The 23403-nt window shown below is 37.1% G+C and overlaps 1 non-coding gene across 1 annotated transcript in view; it reads right to left on the reverse strand.

Moving 5' to 3' along the window:
- LOC105041845 (uncharacterized) overlaps positions 1-23403 on the reverse strand; it is a 46591-nt gene that overhangs the window by 11583 nt on the left and 11605 nt on the right. The window contains exon 7 of the transcript XR_012139750.1: positions 20888-20984. This is a non-coding gene — a transcript (uncharacterized protein). The remainder of the gene's footprint in view (positions 1-20887; positions 20985-23403) is intronic.

The raw sequence follows: 23403 nt of genomic DNA on the forward strand, positions 1-23403 counted from the left end.
GTATGTCCAGAGTTGTGTATTATTTTATGTATTTCCAGAGTTGAACTGTTGTGTTGTGTATGTCCAGAGTTGTGTATTATTTTATATATTTTCAGAGTTTCATGTTGTATTGGAATGTATTCACTGTTGCAATTCCATACAATTGATTGCAGATATGGTGTTGTTCTTTTGCCTTGCTCTTTAAGAATTTACTAACATCTTTATATGCCATCTCTAATGCAAAATATTTGATGTATTTCTATTTTATGTTTGTTTTATTTTCTATAAAGTATTGCTAATTTTGTTTTTGTTATGTAGACTAAACGTTTTTCGGGTCTTATGCTGGACACCGTCGTGCTCTGTCTACGACTGATCAAGACGAGTGGATAACTATACTGCGGGAGATGGAGAAATCATGTTTAAGGACATTAATGGCGATTGGCCATAAGCATATTACCATGCCTTAGTATGGAGCATCCGATGCACCAAATATAAGGCATACACCGTTACCATATGTTCTAGATATACCATTATCATATATTCCACAGATGTCGTCGCCGCATGCTCCACATATGCCACCACCTTATGATCCCCAAATGCTAGGGTCTTCGCCTTCCTACGTGCCCCAAATGGCAACACCAGATCCCAGTTGGCATCATGAGTCTTCATCACCTATGACCTCATATGATCCACATGTGCTTGAGTGGTTTGTGCAGTTGGGGACTATTCCAGTCCCCTGTCAGTATGACTCTTTTATTACAGACCCATTCTTGAATCCAGATGAGGGGGTCGAGGGGCGAGAGGGTCACTCAGCTCGTAGATGCTCCGACACATCAAGATGAAGTACGGAGGCGTGGTAGAGGTTGTAGGCAAGCAGCAGCTGTTATTCCTTGCATGACCACGAGACATCCATTAATATAGGGTAGGGATTATCATAGGTGACACAGGAGCAGGAGCGACCATTGAGGACCTATTTGAGAAGGTCTAAGCAACCATGGGCACCACCATGCCCTTATGATACTTAGATTGCATTTTTTAGACTTGTAGTATATTAGATTCCTTTTTGTAGATATGTAAATGATATTATTTATTTGATATTTTTATTCTATCTTATATTGTTAATTGTTGTTCTATCAGAGATTAGTTTAGAAACGTTGCTTGTTAATTTCAAATGTTAGCATGCTGTGGAATTTTTTTGTTTGGATACAGATGTTCAAGTATCTTTCGAAAGGTTGGGGGAGGAAATGCCATACTAAAAGCGCCATATAAATCAAAATATAAATAATAATAATCTATTGAGTAATTCAATTACATCCCTTGAAATAACAAGCAACAAACTTACACAAATTAGCTCCACTTGTCAGCAAGATTAAATATTCATGCTGGCCATGTATGGGAGGAACATGTCACATTAAGATGCCAATTGAGGGTACATACTCCAAAAAAAAAATATCCACTAGGTATTTTTGATTATTTTACCCTATATTTGAACCATCTCCAAATACCTTTGAAACTTGCCATATTCCCTCCACCTCTCACCATCCTATCCTTAACCACCACAACCTATGGCCATCCTTTGGAAAAACTACCACATTTATAAGGCTCATAAACTGCCATCCATGGGACTACTGCTCTAGCAACTCTTCACATGTGGTGCCTATCTCGATCTTATCTCCTTAGTGACTTTGCGCCATTCTCCGACCACTTTGCCCGTCCTTCAACCCCACTCACTCCACCTCTGATAATCCAAACACACAACATCCAGCAACTCCAACCCATAAGCAAGCCCCGACAGCCAATAAGCTCTTCCTCCACACCCTATATCTTAATCATCTATACACAAACTTACAACTATCAGGTCAGTTTCTCTATATTAAGCTTATAACAAAAAACCCTTCTTTGCCTGCATATATTGTCAAAACAATGGAGTTGACTTTTGACAGAGGTGGGACCAGTGCATGTAGGCGGCCTAAAAGCGCCATTTGGAATGGCATTTTGAAGTGCCATTTGGAATGGTGCTCCTGTGGTTTTTTTTCTTTTTTGTGTGTGGTTCCACGTAAGCTGCCATGCTGGATAGAGGGGTGGGCAGAAAATGCCATTTCAAATGGCGCTTTTACCTTTTGCATTACTTTGGTAAATAAGTTGAAAGTTACATCATTTTCGTAAAAAAAAATTTACAAAGGCTTTAGTTTGGTAAACAACTCTATATATGTATGTACATACATATACATGTACAAACATACATAGATATATATATATATATATATATATATATATATATATATATATATTAAAATAGTAGTAGAGCTATTGTATAAAAGTTTCTTAGTTATTGAAAAGTATGAATAAAAGAAACGCATATTAATATTTATAGAGATATGTATAGATGATTTAGCATAAATGGATATATACAAATAAGGCATAGAAGTAAAAAATAAAACAAGCCTAATATACTACTGTCATAAATACATCTAATGCCATAAATACAATAATATTCTATTATCCTCCCACAATCTGAACATCCCACAATCAATATGAAGATTGGATTAAAGTAGAGCAAACCAAAAGGTGGACAATGGCTTCGTGAAGATATCAGCAAGTTGCTCATCAGAAAAAATGTAAAGAAAAGACAAATCACCCATTTGAACTCTCGTAGGAAATGATGGTCAAGCTCAATGTGCTTGGTGCCCGCATGAAGAACCGGATTGGCAACAACATAAATAGTGTAAAAATTGTCACAGTAAATAGAAATAGGCTGCAAAAGGGCCATATCAAGATCTCAAAAAAGACTGCAAATCCAGATGGTCTCAGCAAGCGTGAATGCGACAAAGCAATATTCGACTTCAAAGCTTGACCAAGATATAATAGACTATTTCTTAGCAAACCAAAAAATAAGATTTAGATCCAGAAAGATACAAAAATCAAAAATAGAGTGCCAAGTATCGGGACATCCTGCCCAGTCTACATGTAAATAGGCCACTAAAGATAGACTCTGACATTAAGCAAACTAAAGCTCATATGACAAAGTACCATGAATGTAGCGAAGGATGCGCTTGACAGCCTAAAAATGTAGTTCACACGAGCATGCAAAAACTAAGCCACGAGGTTGGCAGTATAAAGATGTCTGGACGAGTGAAAGTAAGATATTGCAAAGCCCCCACGATCTGATAATAAATGTAAGAGTCCTCAAGCAAGCGATCTTCGTAAGCGGACAGATTGGTGTTAAGCACAAGAGTGGAGATCGGCTTGTTAGAGGAGAAACTATAACACTCTAGGAGGTTATGAGCATACTTTTGTGGAGTAAGGAATGCACCAAGAGTCGAATTAGATACTTCTACTCCTAAAAAGTAGTGAAGAGGGCCCAAATCTTTCATAACAAACTCAACCTGCAAGATGAAAATTAAGGAAGCCAATAGAGAGGAGCTACCAGTAATGATAAAATCATCAACATATAATAAAAGGATAATAATCCCTTGTGCAGAACGAAACACAAACATGGAAAGGTCAGCTGTATGCCCCTAAATATCCAACTCAGAAAGAAAAGAGGTAAACCATTGAAATCAGGCATGTGGTGCCTGTTTGAGCCCATAAATAGCCTTCCACAAGCGACAAACATGGTGGGGGTAGGATGGATGCACAAAATTAGGCGATGCTTAATGTAGACCTCAGACAACACTCCATAAAGGATTTTTAACATCTAACTATCAAAGAGACCATCTAGAAGAGATCAATAAAGGAGATCAAGGTTCGCAACTCGTACCACAATCCGTGTCAATTGCCGATCAGTATGGTACTATAACATATCATATCGGACCGTACCGACAATAAAAAAATAAAAAAAATTCCATCCAATGACCAAAAAAAACAAGCCAAACCAGACTGAACCAGTACTGTACGGACCAAACCGCCCAATATCGGGCTAATACCGTATCGAACCGATCGATTCGATCCGGTTCGGATCATTTTTGTAAAAACCAACCTGAATCGAACCGATTCTCCATCGATACGGTATAGTACAGGATGTACCAACCGATTCGAGCTGGTACAAAACACCACGGAGGGAATAGTGTGAATAGTAGTAGACTTAACTATCGGATAGAAGATCTCATCGAAGTCGATCCCCAATTGCTATTTATAACCTTGAGCAACCAATCAAGCCTTGAGGCGCTCCAAAGAGCCATCCACCTTCTGTTTCACTTTGAAGACTCACAGCCAATGAGATTAACAGAGAGCTCCGAAGGCACAAGATCCCAGATAGCATTGGAGAGTAACGCTTGATATTCATCCAACATTATTTGTTACCAACTTGCATGCTGAAAGGCAAGATTTTAAATCTCATGGGACCGAGGCATCCCGATTTTCATCCGAAATGGGATAACCCACATCTCACCCCATCTCGATGGCCGTCCGATCAGATGTCCCGGTACACACTTAGGACACATATATTGAATTTATCTTAAAATTTTATTGATCTATTATTGTTTAAATATATTTGAACTTCCAAAGTAATATATTTGTAATAGATCGATTCTATTTAATACTAACGTTATGATGCATTATAATCTTCTAGATTATTGAAGATCCTTTCTGGATTACGAAGCAACAATCTCTCATAATTGACGCATGCACAAGTATTTGGTAAAGTAAAAATATCGAAGTTTAATAAAAAACTGCAATATATACTACTTGAGTTTACTCACTTGTATATAAAAATATAACTATGCTAATAATTTCAATATTACACAAAATAGATTCATCAGTTTAAAATAAACATATCAAATTTACTACTAATTTTAAATGGAATGCCTATGATGCTCATAGACATCTAGGTCCTACTCATAATCGAAGCCTTAAATGTTATGCCAATTTTGATACTAAGCCCATCCCTACTGCTCATCTTGTATTTGATATTGTCCAAAATAGCCCTCTTAATAGTATATTAGGTAAGAGACTGCCCATCCTTGTTAAGATAATGAGAGATAATACCAATTCGTGGTCCGAAAATATATCCACATAAAGATGGATACTGCATATAAGAATACTCTTCAGGATATGAGCATTAGAAGTATACATCTGAATCCTTTGTAGAAAGAGAAGGGTCATGATATGCACTTTGGCTATATGATGCTCCAACAGATCCTATTTTGATTAATGATGATGATGATCTAACTTGCTCAGATTCCAACCTACATCTCAGTGCATCTTGCTCCATCCATACCATAAACTTCGGATATGTCTGACGTCGATGTTCCTCAGTTATTCTCAACTCTTCGTAAAAACGATCCAAAACATATGCAGCTGTGTGCCACATCCTACAACAATTCTTCTTACCCTCCTATAGGCTAGCAACTCCTTGTCTTGATATCTAGACCTGGGCTAGCTCTATGGTCCTAATCCTGTGTAGTATAAGTGAAAAACGCTTTTTCAATAAAAAGACCAATCCATATGCTTCACCACCCCCTCCACCCTGACCATCATGATCATCAAATCCATCATCACTCTTGCTATCATTATCATCAATCACTATTATCATTAGATGATCTAGGCAATCTAGGATCTAAGGACACGAATGTCTCCCTATCACCATCTCGAACTTGCACATCATTAATTGCCTCTAGTGCGTCAATTGTTGCCTTCCCTTTTGATTTGGATTTTCCACATCTCTCATCAAGTACATCTCTCCCTTATTGATCTAGCCTACCTCTACTACTAATCCCAATGCCCTATCTAACTTTGAAGATCTTTGTTCAATGTCTTAAACTAAACATTCCATGATGAAATCGTTGATAAGAATCCTTAGATTGCCTGCTACCTGATCCACCATCATCTCCACCAGTATCTCGCATTCCACTCTGAATGGGGGATAAATGAGAGGTAGCCCATCAGTCCACATCTTGTACCCCAACCTCATGCACTATTGTTTTGCATGGTCGGAGGGATCTCCTGGCTCATCCAACACCAGTGGATCCCATGCTTCCTGATCTACAATCCAGCTCAATATAGGATCCTCATTATAGACAAAGTCCTCAAATGGATCATCTTATCTGAGCTTTCTTTTTGTTGATATACTTAAGCTTCTACCTCATATTATAGTGGACAAAAACTAGATCTCTTAATCTTTGTAAGGTTAAACAATTGGATCAAGATAAATGTACTCCAATTGCGCTCGCATCCATTTGATGAGATAGTATGTGTTAGAATTCAAATAGCAAACTTTCTTAGATTTGGTGCAAATGTGCCCACTAGACCCACCACTCCCCTACATTCAAATAATACATATGTATATAAATGTTTAAGTCCTCAACTATACATAGATGTAAAGACAATAAATAATAATCCCATATTTACACTTGGTGACATTTTAGATATGGATTTATGCGCTCATTGCTCTCCAAAGCTCCATTTCCTCTCTCGAAAATTTTTTTCCTGCCCAATCAATAGAGACTTCTCATTGAAGGTCATTAAATTTTAATAAATTAATATAATTCAAAAATATACCAACAATCTTATTATGATAGGCATCTACTCTTTTATTATTACTTATAGCTTCTGCAGCCAAGTCCAGATCACTTTCTAGCCTACACATTACATTCTTCAGACCATCAGAAGTTCCTCATCTAAGATAATATTCTGGTCATACTGATATTTAGGATTTAAATAATAAGCTGTACAAGAAATAAGAACAATATTGATTAAGAACAAAGATATTCATAGCTTATTCCATAAAGAATAAGTGAGAGATGAGATTCAAACAAATTTTACCTGCTAAGTATAATTCCTTCTCCATTTGAGTATCTCATCTATCCTTAATGATATGCAAATATGGTGCTACTTTCTTCTATCCTACTGCGGCTATAATATCTTCTTTGCAGGCAGACATCTTGGAATATATATGCTCATCTGAGGAAACTTCTCAGTATCTACTATCCATAGCACTACATACAAGGGCTGTACTATCTTAACTACCTTAAAGCACCTATGTCAAAAATCATTACTCAATATAATACCCTCAACACGTCATCCATCATTAGTCCTTACATATTTGAAAGCCCTCCATTCATCAGAAGTCATCATAACCCTCAAACTAAGCTAATAATCAAGAAAGCCCTTCAATGTTATGTAATTAGTGGTAAATCTTGTCAACCCGGCCTAAGTAGCTCCCTTTGTACAAGTTTTCTCATAGGAGCAAGAACCCATGTGTGATTGTAGATGTATTTCAATACTACTTGTCCACTATCTACTACGGATTTTATCTTAGATAACTGCCTGATATGCTTCATCATCAGATCTATATAATGTGCTGCACAAGAGGTCCAGCATAAATGTTGCCTTTCCAGCATCAGAATCTTTCCTACTTTCATGTAGTTTGCCCCATTGTTTGTGACCACTTGGACGATATACTCTTCACCAATCTCATTAACTACATCCCTCGTCAAGCCCAAAATATAATTAGAGTCATATATATTGTCTGAAGCATCAACTGAAGTATAAAAGATGGTTATCCTATCATAATAGACTAGAAAGTTGATAATATTCTTCCTAATAGGCCCAAACTAACCATCACACATCAATGTCACCCAATAAATGTTCCACTCCCTTTTATAACTTTCAATTGAAGATTTAATATCTGCGACTTACTGTTGCAAATATGGTTCATGTATCTTATAAAATATAGGAGGATCAATATTTGGACTGACTTTCTGCACCAGAACCACCACCCTTCTCAAATTGAGAGCATCCAAACTGTGCTCTGTCTCGATACCTCCTCATGTTGCCATCGGTCATGTCTGGAGGCCCTAATAGCCTCTTGTAGATGAGCTACCTCTAAATCATCTAAATCAAAATAATCAACATCATCATCTACGTTTAGGGGAACATATGATTGAGATGTTCAACGATCAAATGCTTCCCTTCGAGATTTGGATGCTATATTCGCCTCCTTTCCTTTCTGCAGATGCACCCTCATCATCGTTTGAACCTCTACGGATATCTTTGGACACTTCTTGACATCACTAAAGCCATCCACCAAGTGTTGCTTTAATCAAATGACTCCACCTCTATTTTTCAACCCAAAGTAATTATATTTCCATTGATCCCGATCCTTATCCATTTTTCCAAACTGCCACCCAATATCCAGGTCCTATTGCTTGCTGTCGGACTCCATCTACTTTAAAAAAATCATGAAATTAATAATTATAAGTACTTAGAACTTCAAGTCTGCCTCTTATACCTGTTGTATCTATCGTTTAATAAGCAGTTTCCTCCGTCTTATAGCCTGGATTGATTATAGTTTTCACTTGTGAGCTCAATAACAATGCTTTTAGTTTAAAATTTAAATCACCTCAAAGTGCAAAAGAAGAGATGATAAATTTATATCTCACATGGTACTGAAGTTTCAGAGCTAAAGAGTTCTATGAAAGTTGTAATAAACTGAAGCATGAGAAATCTGCCAAACAAAATGCATGAACAACCTGAAAAAAGAGATGGATTTGTGATGTAAAATCCCTGAGCTTCCGATTTGTGATGTAAAATCTATATCCTATTCCTCATTATTTTTTTACCTCCCAAATGAAGTCATAAATAGAGATGAAAGCTTTACATAAGCTGTTGGCAATTAATTTTTTACATAAATATTTCTTTCTTGGATACAGCCACCTCACAAGACTTACCACAAATTTGTTGCTGCTTAATTCTATAGCATATAAGAACATTTTCAAGATGTTCACGATAAATACTTTTGTATTGCAAGTCAAATTCCTAAAGGGTTTATCAACAAACATTTCTAAAGCAGGTTGAATTGTGGGGGGTGTGTGGGGGGGGGGAAGCCTCCTAAGTGAAAAAAAAAAAAAAAAGAAAAAAAAAAGAATTCTCCTTTATTATTTCTATATAGCAAGATGCTAAGAAAATCTATAAGCTATCAGCAAAAATCATGGTCAAAACAAGAATATAGGAACCATAAATTTTTAATATGAAAAAGGAATCTGAAGAAACTGAACATTTGCAAAAGATGTAATTAGCAAACTGGGCCTAACTAACAATCTGAAATATAATGAACTACGAACAAGAGACAGGAATAAAAATTACAGAAGTGTGATTCTCTTCATTAATCTGAAAAAAATCAATTATGCAGCATAAACCATCAAGCCATAGCAAAAAGAAGAGCAAAGGATCAGAGCAGGTAAAGAAGAAAAAGAGGCAATTATAAGAAAAACAAAATTCAGTGCAATTATCTACCTCCTTAGCAGGAACAAACTAAGATTGCAAACTTGGAGTCTTCCTTATGACAAACCAGAATTGCATTTTCTGTTAAGAGGTAGCTACCAACATTTAGATGGTAGAAAGCAGATGTCTCAAGATTTTTTTTTCCATTTTTCTTTCAGCTAAATAGGTGGTTTTCATCATTTGACAATAGAAACTAGTGTAAAGGTGAATTTACAAATCCCAATCTCTTCCTTCATAGATATTCCAATATATTTATGAGCATCTTCAAACATGAGATAACTCTGCACTTGAGGATAATTGATTAATAAAAGCAATACTCATGAACATATTGTACACATCTTCAATAGATACCAGCAAGTCTTTCTAACATAATTGCCGCAAAATAGCTGGTACTAACAATATTTTGAACATTTAAAGTACCTCATTTAATCCAACCACTTAAACAGAAGCAAACTCTGACCATTTCCACCCTCATATGGATCTTGCAAAATCGGTGGGAGTGGGAATATCGCTGGTGAGTCCCATCGGTTTCACTGGGAATGGTGACTAGAGACTGAGCAATCCTCTGACTCTTTCTCCCTTCCTCATACTTCTAAGGTAAGGCACTAAGGGTGAATATGAGTTGCCCGATTTCAAGAAATATATAGGATAGGAACCTTGGCCTAGGCAGCACCTGACCATGCGTTAATAGATGGACCATTATTTCAAAAATTCAAATTTTGCCGAGTGCCGAGTGTCGGCCATGCGAAAGTCTCGTCAATATTTTTTTAAAAGACTCTCTCCTTCGTATGTCGGCTGTGCAGATTTATCCAACAAAATTACTCCCATGATCTCTTTCGATAGGAGTACTTCGAAAGCTGTGTGGACGAGAATGAAGTCAAAGGCTCAAAGCCTTAAAACATGAATACGATACATTCATAGGAATGTTTTTTTAGGTTACAATCGTAGGACAGAAGGACTGCTTTTAGAGCTGTGGGCGCAATTTTTGAACAGAGTCACAGGCATGTCACAATCGGAGCAACTATGTGGGTCCTGTGGGCACGACGCTCAGGCCAGGAGAAAACATGGGCTCAATCACACCGTGTCAGTGTGGCCTATGGATGCGATTAAACGGACAAGATCGAATGGATCGCATCGCATAACCCATGGGAGAAATCCAAAGCAGAGCCCGAAGGCCCAGAAACCTCTTTCCTTCCCGTGCGGTCCTCTCTCCTCCCTCCCAATTGGCTCCGACACTCCACGTCAGAAAATCCGACGGCCTGCTTCCTCTCTCCCCTCTCCTCCCTTCTCCTTCCCGAGCTGTCCTCCCACTTGCATGCTCTGCTCTTGAAATACCAAAATCGAAGGGCAAAGCCCATGCTCCCTCCAGCGATGATGCCGACACCGACGCTGACGTACCAACAAAAAAAGAAAGATCAATACTCCCTTTTCCTTAATTCTTCTTCTCCTGAGGATCAATGAGTCGTTCGAACTTCAAAGCATCATCGACATTCGGCAGAAGAAAAGAAAAAGTTAGGGCACGATAAGGATGGTCGTATCGGCATTTGATCCAATCAAGATGAAGGTCAGAAATGCATTTCGAGGTCCCGCACTTGTCCTTGGTGCCAAATTCCAAAGGAATGGGATAGGACAACCAGGACGCCCCCATCCCGCCGAGATTTTAATCACCGTTGAAAGGCTTCAAAAAAGAGTTAGATTCGGTAGGTAAAGTAGAAGATATAGAAGCCAGGAGGGAAGAGGATATATCTCACTTTCAGACAAGTGATCTCATGAGCATAGGATAGGCGCAAATAGAAGACAACACGGGAGCGACGAAGGATATAGACGAGGGTGGCAGCTCGATCACATAGAAGAACCGATCTCAACAACCGGATCAGTCTCAACCGATCCGAGCAAGGGATCAGTCCCTTGTTGTGGACCGGTCCGATTTGGGAGTGCAGGCTCGATGTGTTTCGACTGGATTGGGGTTTCAGTTTTAGATTTGGAAGACGAGATCTTCTAATATAGATACGAAGTTGTTTCGGATCGTCAGACGAGGCATGTGTCTGAGTCCTAGTTAGAGAGGTAGAAATATCATTGGCAGGCAGTCCTTCCAATCGTGAGGAATCCACTGAAATATTAGGAGTAAAGTACCCAAAAGAATTCAAAGCAGAATTATTATTAGGAAGAAAATCAAATTATGAGATTGCTTCGAGGATAGAGGGATCACTACCTAACAAAGGTGGATTTGACAAAAAATCTTGAAAGTTGAAACAATTGAAAATTTGAATGAGAATGTGCAAAGTCAATAAATTTGGAGAGATAAGAGTACGGAAAAACGGATTCAATGAATGTAACATACTGAAAAATATAAACTTTACAGGTACTTGAATAAAGACATCGAAATCCTTTGTGTTTATCAGAAATTTCAAATAAACACAAGATAAAGACCAAGGAGAAAGCTTATGATCGATAATGTCCTAGAGATTAGATAGCACAAGCATCTGAATATCTTCAAAAGTTGCAAGTCATAAGGAGCAAGATTTCAAATCCCATGGGATAGGACTGTCCCGATTTTTTTATGAACAGGATGCGCTGCCGTCCGTCTCGTCCCGACACTTGGGACAGAGGATGTCCCGACACATCCCAATTAAGATGCTAGAATGCTAGCGAGACAGCTCTGTCCCGACACATGGGACGTTACCCTATCCAGATGTCCCACGAGACATCCTGTTAGGAACTGATTACTTGACGAGGATAGCCATACAAGACATGGTAAGGTGATTTGCCCTTTAAAATAGTGATAGAGAGCATGATTAATGAGAAAAACAGCAATTTGAATCGGATCAACCCAAATCCTAGCAGGCATGCAAGATTGAAAAAGTATAGTTCTAACCAAATTTTAAATCTCGTGGGACAGAGCTGTTCCGATTTTTGCATGAAATGGGACGCACCACCGTCTCGCCCGTCCCGACACTTGGGACATAGGATGTCTCAAGGCATCCCGATTGGGATGCTGGGATGCTAGTGAAATGGTCTATCCCAATACATGGGATAGTATCCTGTCCCGATGCCCTGTGGACGTCCTGTTGGAATCTGAATCTTTGGTTCTCACAATATTAATAATGTATCCATATTTTCGTCGAGCTGTCCCATTTTGTTGTAGTGTATGTAGACAATTTGGTGAATTATACCACATTTACAAAATAAAGAAATTTTTTATTATCATACTCTTCCTCCATCAGACTAGAAAGATTTAATTTTCTATTAAAAGACATTCTCAACTAAAGCCTTAAATTCAAGAAATTTGTCAAACACCTCTGCTTGAATTTTAATAAATTATCCATGAATAGCGAGAATAATCATCCACAAACAGAACATAATACTTGAAACCAAAAATAGAACTAATAAGTGCTTGCCATACATCAAAATAATCAGTTGAAAAGAACTCAAATTCATTAAAGAAAAGTTTCACATATTTGCCAATATGACATGTATTGCAATGAGATAAATTTATTCCAAATTCAAAGGGCACATTATTCTCTTTCATAAATTTAGACAAAATCAATTAACTCAAATGGCCTAACCTCCTATGCCAAAGATCCTGCTAGTGTCGAAGCAACCAAAACAGATTTTGTCTTATTCCCTATGCTTTCAACTCTCGAAAATAAAGAATAAAATAACGTTTCTGAACTACTGCATCATAAAAACTCCATCCTGGTTTCCTTTGTCCCTCACAAAAAAACTAGTTGAGTCAAATTTGAATATTGAGTTATTGTCACGACAAAACTAACGAACAGAAACAAGTTGCATTTTATATAAGGAATAATGAGAACATTTTTTAAATCAAAAGATTGAGTAGGAGTATTCAATTTTATTTCACTAGTTTTTGCAATAGAAATTAGTTGTGACCATTACTAGCAAAAATTCTATCTCTTCCACTATATGGCTTAGAAATCAAAAGCATATCTGAATCTGATGTCATATGATTAGAAGCACCGGTGTCAAGATACCAGACCTCCTCAGGGGATTCATGAAGGTTCACGTGTTAGAAAGCCCGACGTTTTTCATGCATGCAGATTTTAAAACAAGAATACAGCAGAATTAATACAGATTAAAACTCTTTTAATTAGAAAAGCATGCATAAGATCTCATCTTCAAAAATACCTAACACGATCTTCATATGAGAGATGAGATTTAGATCTGAAATTATAAAACGAAAGAGGAAGATCTGATCTTCACCTTGCGTAGCGATCCAATGATCTATGGATGTCTTCAAGGTTCCATTGAAGCTGCACACGCGTCCGGCCTCTACAGGTATCCACATAAGATTGATCTAATCAGGAGATCCCGATCTCACCGGAATGCTAGCTCCCTTGCAGAGAACCTCCTTGGATTGTCGAATCTTTTTTTCTCTTTTCTTCTCTTCTTAAAGAACAAAAGAGAGACTAGAGGAGGAAGATACAAGAGATCAAATATCTTTTCTTTTATCCAACTCTTAGACATCTGTGGAGAGAAAAGGAGGAAAGAGAGCCGTCCAACTCTTGAACCAAAAAGAGAGGGCGTCCAATACCTTGGAGTGTGGAATAGAGAGAGGGAGAGAGGTGAGGGGTCCAACAACCAAACCCCATGCCCCTTTTCTTTCTTTCTTTTCATGCACCAACAACATCCTCACACCGCCCTTCTCTTGTTTTTCACACTCCACACGTTGAGATGGGATAAGGAGGTGCCCCTCTTATCCCCTTTTTAAACCACATCTCCTAGGGTTTGTGAGGATAAGAGTCCATGAAGAAACTCTTCCTTTCTTTGGGCGTCACATCTTATGTGCACCTCATCTTCATGCAAAAATGAAACCAACGTGATTCCCTTTAGCGTGAATCCTTCTCATGGGGCATGGTTCCATTTCTGGTTCAAATCATTTTAGACTTGTGAAACCCAATCTGACTCAAACTCGGATCAAATCCAATCAAATTAAATCCCAATTTAATTTGACTAAGATTCAACCCCAATTATTTGATCAAATCAAATAATCTAGCAACAATTATAAATAAGTCCTCCTTTAACTCACTAACTCTTAGCAAATCCTCTCTTGTAATTTTTACAAATTAGTCCAATCATCAATAAAATTGATAATTGAATCGTTATGCAATTCAAAATTGCAATTAAACTATTCGATCAGTCAGAACCTCTTATATGTGTGATCTCATAGGTTCTATTCTGTCTGATAGTGAGAAATATTGTAATTTCCATCATGAATATCATTGAAACTCCTTTCAATGGATTAGAACAATTCCAACTTACCAATTGAAAATATTGACCATCAAAATAATTCTCGTTGGTCTTATAATCCACCAGTGATGCTAGCAGTACATCATAGCAATCCAGCAAAATAGAAGGTATTGAACCTCTAAGTGTAGTTACCGTGTGATACAATTCTACTATCATGAGTTCCGACAAGATGAAAGTTATTAAAAACTCATCAAACCCATCATCTGTCATATGTAAGATTTATTCGACTCGAGTTTATACTGTAAAATCTTCTGAAATTTTTTTTCATTATTCACACTCATGGCCATAATCTTTGAAACTCAGTCTCGTAAATTACATAAGACTACTCTTTATCTATTAAAATCGATAGATTCCATCTAGATGCACATCCTATTCCAACGAATCTACTGCAACCAATCTGCACCGCAAAGATCTGAATGGTTAAAGATCAAGTGTATGTACAGTCAAACTACAGCAATTTCATTGTGAATAGCTAAGATACCATAGGTCAAAAAATCAGTCACACTATTACAGCATCGAGAAAGTCACTGACAAGTGAGTAGAATCTAAATGACTTCTCGTGTTGATCACGCTCGGTATCTTTATTCTCTAACAACCACTTGCACTCTCGCTCAGTGTCTCACACTGTATACTTGAGACTCGTCTATCCGAAGAAAATTAATCCGTGCACTAATCTTATCAGATCAATCACCATCCCCATGACACATCGAAAGCAATTTAAGAATTAATCACCAATGACACATGCCTCAAATTCTCAATTCTTGAGAATAAATGTCATCATTTTCTTAATTCTCTGGATGATTTATGGATACATACACTATATTTTCTTAATTCTCTGGATGATTTATGGATACATACACTACATGAATGAAATTAAACTATCCAATCTTATTATTAAATAATAAAGTTAAGTACAAATGTCTTAAAAAGAATAAATGTGTCAGTCAGATTGACTTCTAGGACATACATCTAACATCATCGCCACAAAAATTTATGGAAGATTGTCAAAGAAAAAGACGTGATTAAACCTCTATCTGCACTGAAGAGCAATATGATTGAATTTGCCACATACCTGGCACTGCACTCCAGTGCGTGGTAATGAAGAGGATGTCGGCTGATGTGGTAGAGTCGATGGCTGGTTTTGCATCTATGGTTGTGGAAAAAAATTAGGAAAAATTTGAGATTATATGAAAACGGTTGTGAAGGATATACGCTCGGAGATCCTCGACCATACAGCTATCCACGACTTCCTCTCTGTCTGTGGTCTCCACGAGATCTACCTCCACAACCTTCTTGATTTCCTCGACCTCAATTGGCATAAAAGGCATTGGCATCCAGTGATGAGTTTGCGGGATGATGACTTCTCCTTTGTACTTCGATCTCCTGCATAAGGTGAGGACGGAGTTGATCGAAGGTGGGCTTAGTTCGGTGAGTGTTCAATGCACTCACAAATCCTCAATATTCTTTTGGAAGCCCTAAAAGAACAGTCATCACAAGATTATGATCTGACTCATCTTCTCCAATTGCATCGAGGGCATCTTCGATAGCCTTGACCTTCTATATATACTCGATCATGCTCATTGTTCCCTTCTTTATGTTCTGAAGTTCCAACCTGAGAGAGAATGCGGTGGATGAAGTTTTATCTAAGAAACATGCCTCAATCACCATCTAGACCTTGCACGCTGTCTTTGGTGAAGTAGATATCACCATCTATAAAATGCTCTGAGACAATGACACGTTAATCTAAGACAGTATAGTTGTATCTTCTTTCTTCCAAGTAGAGTAGGCTGGATTGACCAAAACTTGTTACCGGTTCCCTCCATTATTTGAGAAGAATCGATTTCCATGCCATTTACATGTGAGAAGACTCCAAAACTTTCAAGCACGTTCAAAAATACTTGTTTCCAAACAAGATAGAAGGTGTTGGTGGGTTCAATTGGGACCAAGATTTTGATGTTGACATCAGAAGTAGTGAAGATACACTAGCTATCATAAGTTTGTTGTAAGATGACAGAATAAAGGTTGCATCAAAAATTGATGGTTGGTACTGTAGCAGGATTAACTGTAACAGACTGGTACTACAATAGTACTATTGCGACAGTATAGTAGTGGTACTGTAGCATGCAGTAAAAATGAGAAAATAATGTGAAAGAAAAGAGGTTTGATGATGGATATATGGATCCACCAGAGATTGGGTATGGGTATGTGAAAGAAAAGAGAATGAAAGAAAGAGAGTAATCAATGATAGAGGATCCACGAGAGATGATCACTTATGGCAGTAGCTTACCCTAGGATTAGAATTTTGGTTCTGATACCATAAAAAATATGGGTAAAAGCAATGCACCTCTCTCGAGAGTTATATTAATATTTATAGAGACGTGTACAAATGACTTAGCATAATGGACATATACAAATAAGACATAGAAGTGAAAAATAAAATAAGCCTACTATGCTACTGCCATAAATAACAGTGATCTTCATCTACATATGTTGATCTTTATATAAAATTGTTGATAATTATATATTGTCAAATTCAAAAGAATAAATCTACAGCTTAAGCTGTATTGTAGTGTCTTGTTCACAAGGTGTCAGTCTATTATGGCCGCAGGCTATCAGCCTTATTTCCGAAAATAATACTAAATGCAGCACACCCCCAAGACTATAGAATATCAGGTTTTTTTGCATATTATTTTAATCTTCGAAAAGAGACCAAGATACTTTGGATATTCCAAAGACCATGCTTGAAAAAGAAGTTGGGCAACTGTCTTTTTGAACAAAGTCATGTACCAGATACAAGTCCCCATGGGAAAATCACAAAATCACTCGAGCTGCATGCTTCTCTAGACCAAAGATGTGGCAGCATTGCATCCTTTTCTGCTTTTTTCTTTTGGATAATAAGCCTTTAGGCTGGACGCCAGCCAGTGAAGCACAAAAATTTAGCATTGACTGAAGTCCTTGAACAGTGGGCTAATTTGCCAGCAAAAGATGCAGCATGAAAGTCTTACTATTCCCTGGAAAAATTTTAGGGGTTCATTGCAAACCAACCTTGCCTTCAGGATCAACGAATAATGGCTTTTCTAGTTTAATGATCCTTTTTTCTCAGAGGTTTCTTTGCTTGGTTTTTGAAATAATCAAGGATTAGCCACCTCAGATTTCTTTTTCTTTTCTGTTCTTTCTTGTTAAGTTTAGGGAGAGATGAGTCATTTTGCTTCTTTTATTTCAATGCATCATAGGCCATAAATCAAGCAATTGTTAAGAATTAGCCTAAAGGCTTTGGTGGTTCTTAGTGATCTCTTTTCATTTCTTGTTATTTTTCTCTTTAATTTTTCATTGTCTTTGCTCTAGCTGTTGTTGATGGTGATCTAGGGTATTATCATGTGGGAGTACAGTTTGTCATGTGGAGCTGGTGTCTTTACAAGGCTGAGTTATTAAACTTCACCAAGCATCCCCATCTGAGTCTTCCCCTATTGCTGAATGACACTCAAAAAACTTTATAGTGCTTTCTCCCAAAAACCATCTTAAGATGGTTGAAGTAAACAAGGTTATTCTGGACAAGCCTGAAATCTCTATCATTATTTTCTAAGGAATTTTGGCTCTCCAATCCCCACCCTGCTTTTTCTATTTTTAAGTGAAACTCATGAATAGAATCTGAGCAAATAAGATGTCTATCATTTATTTGCTAGGAAATTTTCTCCTACACCCTTATCCCCACCCTGCTTTTTCCATTTTTACACAAATTTTATGAAAAGAATCTGAACAAATATGAGATCTCTATCATTTATTTGCTAAGAAATTTTCACCCACCACCCTGCTTTTTTCAATGTTTAAGCGAATTTAATGAAGAGAATCTGAAGAAGCAAGTGATCTCTATCATTTCTTTGTTAGGAAATTTTCTCCTAGACTTTCCCACCCCCCCCCCCCGGCCCTTTTCTCAAAAAAAAAAAAAAAAAAAGAAAGGATGTTCTCAGTCTTCTCCCATCATTGTCGAGCCCCAAGTTCATATCATTGTGGTGTACTGGATATCTGTCGCGCACTTGTGCCGTCCATTTAGTTTCAAGTTCTTCGGCATGTATTTAGGTTTCCACCTACATCCAGACTCCTTTCGAATTCTTTTATCTTGTATTGGGTTATTGAAGGTTTTCACATACCCATTTCCTATTTCTTTCAATCTTTTTGCAATTGAAAAACATTTAGGAAGTGTTCGGTTGGGGGTTGGGGTCTGGAATCGAAATGGAAATGAGTGACTCCCATTCCAACCATTTGATTGGGAGGAGTCCCATTCTGATTCCAAATCTGGGACGGAATGGGAATGGCCCAATCTATCTAAAACTCAATTCCTACTCTCCCCCAAGGATTCAAATTTCTAATTCCGATTTCGATCACAAACCAAATGCTTTGGAGATTTGGCCATTCCGATTCCGATTCTAATTGTGAACCAAACATCCCCTTAACGGAATCAAAAATTTGAATCCTCAGAGGAGAGTAGGAATTGAGTTTAGATGGATTGGCCATTCCCATTCCACTCCAGAATTGAAATCGAAATGAGACTCCTCCCAACCAAATAATTGGAATAGGAGTCCGTCATTTTCATTCCAATTCCATTCCAATTCCAGACCCCAACTCCCCCCAACCAAACACCCCCTAAGGCTATCCAACCCTATAGAGATCTTTTCTCTTTATCATGCTAAACTAAAGAGTTACAACAGTCCTACCATATTTAGCCTATCAGAATGTTGATGCCTGTGCTGTTTGGGGTTCTTGATCTTTTTGGATTTGAACAGCCATTGTTAGGTTTCTACTACTTAGGTAAGTTAATGGATCACTTAAGGATCTTCAGCTTCAATATTCAGTAAGATTTCTTGACCAAAACAGCACATATATGTTATTAAGTTGCCATTTTTATGGTGTTATGGCCATCTTATTTAATTGCTGGAAAAGAACTTTTCTATTGCAAGATGCAGGCAATCAGCAGCACCCAAACATATTTAATCCTAGTACCATAATAACATCATCTTAGAATGCAAATAATTATATGAACTGAAAACAACAGAAAACATAGAAACTTTCTTGACCTTTTAGAAAAAGCTGGAACAGAATTCTGAAACATCTAAAACAGTTGTGTTCCTCAGCTTCAAGTAAACAATAGCACTCAAAAAGGTTCCAGGAGAAAGTGATGGACATTCAAGGATCATGCAGATCAAGACAATTGCCTGAAATTATTTTGGAACAGGCAAAAACAAATAAAGGACTAGAATTTGCATGTCCAAGCATAATCTTATTTTTTTCATGAAGAGAAGCAGAAACTAGTGTGATGTATGTCTAGAGATGTCAATGGGGACGGATACCCAAATATTTTACCCATCTCCGAACCGAACAGAGCAGTTTTAACCGAAATTAAATGAGGATGGTTTCAGCAGTAGTTTTAAAAATAAAAAACCATTTCAGTTTTAGTTTCGGTTTTGGTAAATTCCCCAACCCGAACGTGAACCCGAAATTGAACTCGACATCAAACCCGAAACCAAAGATACCCACTATCTCTGAGTACCCTTTATATTTAGCATAAATCCTAGCCCCTATCGCATTAAATCTGGACCATCTATAGACCATAGATGGGTCAATGACAAAATGGACAAACCCTAGAGGCTAGAGGGGTAGCTTTTTTTCCCTCCCTTCAGTTCTTCTATGTGATTATTGTGTTTGTTGGACTTCTTTTGTTTGATATAGTTGGACTTGTTTTTAACTTGGATTATTGTGTTTGTTGGATGGTTATATAATCATTATAAAATTATTGAGATTGTTGGATGGTTGCATTATTATTTTAGAATTATTGAGTTTGTTGGATGGTTGTGTTATTATTTTTAGACATATTTATTAGTTGAGTAGGTATGAATTATATGAAATTACAGATGATATCTTTAATCTGGATATTTATATACAAATTTTTGAAATGAATAAAAAAATTAAAATATTTTCAGTTTTTGGATTTCGATTTGGTTTTATGTTTATTTTGGGGTGGTTATGGATTTTGATTTCAAAAACCATTCAGTTTCAGTTTCCGTTTTGGGAAGCAATGGGGATTTCGGGTTCAGTTTCAGTCTTTTCATTAACCACACCAAATCCACCCTGATGAAATCCTTATGCATGTCACATGTTAGTATGCACAGAATTCTAAATGCAACTTGTTCTTCAACGACGGAAAGATATCGATAGGAGGTAGCTATATGGAAGGTAAACATACTGTGATACATTACCTAGTATACGAAAATTCTCCATTAGCTCTGCAAATAAAAGTACTAAATACTAAAGCAGGTGTCCATCTATCAAAGATTCTAGAACCGCAGAAAGGTAAAAGCAGAAATCATTTGTAATCGATGCAAAAGGATAAAAGCAGGCATGAAGATTGAACAAGTAGAATCACCTTCTGTTCGCGTACAAGTTTCAGAGAATTACGCAATATTTCCTCCTTCACAACAACCTCAAGTATGTCATCGATGGCACCTGGGTTTCTCCAATGGCTAGGCAATCACAAGGAAAATTTAAAACATCAACACTTCATCTCATCATTTGATGCTAGGATCCAATGTCTAACTGTAGTAGTAGTACTAATGAAGCAAAATGTGCCCTCATATACTATTTATTATGTGGTTGACAGATGCATCTACTGATATTCAATGACTCCCATCTAAATTACCTATATATTCATTGCCGACTTCTTTAATTCTCAACACTGATCAGAGCCATTACTAGAGCCCTTAATTTTTGTTGCACCAGATTAAGACTGAGGATACTTTAATCTAGCAGACATTTCCCATGACCTAGTCCATAGCTGGTTGATAACAGCCCTACCTGTTGACATGTTCGTCCAACTGTAACAGAACAGTACAACCTGATACAGGCCAACACATACTTGTAACCTTGAGCCACTTGAGTTTTCTAATCATTGAGTGCACCACCTGAATTTCCTTTTTCTTTTTGAACAACAGAAAAACATATACATTACCATAACAATTATGAGGCCAGAGAAATTACATAACAAATGATGCTGGATTTGATAGCTACAGCAAAATTAATACCTAAAATATCTTGCAGACCTTTCTTTTAGACTCTCTAACTTTTTTAATGGGATATTCAAAAAGTGATCCATGGAATACTAATCAGTATACTGGCAAGCAGGTAGACTACCATGTGCTGGCCAGATCGATTCAGTAGTCACTAATTGTTAAATTGTTTTCTCTTCACTAGTAAGAACCTAAACCTCGAGCTGGTGTTATCTTCAGTTTATGTAAAAAACTCTTTTGGTTGCATGATGATAAAAGCGAATTCCATAAGTATGCTTATTTTCTTTTTTTTAATCCAAATAATCAAAGTTCTTTTCAAATACCATAATCTAAACTCTGCATGCTTAGTTCAGGTTTGTTTGCATGTCAATTAATTTAATCTTTGCTTGTTTCTTATTTTTCTTCATATTTGGTACAGATACCTTGTGAAGCATATAATAAAGCAGAGCATGACATGTCTTATAGGCATTAGTCATTTATTGAAAATTCCAAATACAAATACATAAGAAACCTAATTCAAAAATATCTATCTCACATAACAATGTCACTACAAGTTCCTAGACAGAGGGAAACACCACATTAGATTGCTACAGATTTGGTATTGTATGTTCATACAGATGAAACAAAAAATTTTCATTAGAAGATTCTAAAACTCTAACAGGAATTGATATGAGCTGGTTATCAATGCATGTGCAGCAACACCTCAACCAAAAATTCTAAATTAAGGACTTCAATTTTGTTCTGGATGCAGTTTGAGGGTTTGGGGGGTGGGGATGGTGGCATGTATATTAATTCAGTATAGAAATACAGAAGCACATGCAATGCACATGATGAAAATATGAAAAAGTGAACAAGTAAATGTGTAATGTTCTAATAACCTTTTTTGTTGAGCTACCTAGGTCGCAGTGATAGTCAGCTACTAGGGCTCAAGATTCGAACCCAAGAAATGAGTTAAATATCATGTGCTGATGGTACCATGCCCATGTCATGTGTTGGTAAGGCATTTGCCTAATACAACTAGTCCTGAGCAAATGTGATCCACATGAGAAGAAGAAGGAGAGATAGTTACAATCTCAATCTGATTGAATATCTTCTGTAATCGATGTTGGGTTGAAAAATATACTCCAGCAGCCCAGCTGGCTACCTCACCTTTCTTGCTCCTTGCTTTGAAAGTTGCATAAAGACTGGTGCATTCAGTAAAAGAAGTGTATATCTGCTAAAATAACCTTGAGGCATGGCAATGGTCAATAGGCCAAGTCCCCTGATAAGTCTATGTCTGACTCATAAGAGACCAGACCATACAAGCAATGGATAGATGAAAGGTGGAATTGGTCACATTAGTAATGGGTAGATGAAAGTGGAGCTATGCCACCACATAGGGAGATAAAAACAGAGTTAGACATGAAGCATTGAAGACTACGATCTTTTACCAAAAACTAATAACAGTAGTACTGTGCCCACTGTTAAAATTTGATGATCAAGATAAATAAAGGATTAGTAAATAAGCATTTTGTCATTCAAATCATTTGTTCGTTTAGATGCTTAAAACATTGCACATTGTTTTAAATTCAATCAAAAGTAGTATAGCCTATATCAAAAATATTTTTTGACCGTAGCTTTAGCGATGACATTAACAGGTTCGCTCACCTCTTCGCATAAGATGGAACCTACCATGTTGAGATGAGCACAACATGCAATAACGCAAATATACTTCCTATCATAAACTTCAGTGGTTGAATTTTGCATTAAGCTTCTTCCATTGAAATTCTCTAAAATCTGAAACCTACCGTTGTTCATAAGGTGGAACATTCATGGTGCTTTAATTCTTAAGATTATAGTTTTACTTCAATCAAGAGCAAAATATAAGAAGTAATTA

This window comes from Elaeis guineensis, chromosome 3 (assembly GCF_000442705.2).
Source record: "Elaeis guineensis isolate ETL-2024a chromosome 3, EG11, whole genome shotgun sequence".
In the NCBI taxonomy this organism is placed as follows: domain Eukaryota; kingdom Viridiplantae; phylum Streptophyta; class Magnoliopsida; order Arecales; family Arecaceae; genus Elaeis; species Elaeis guineensis.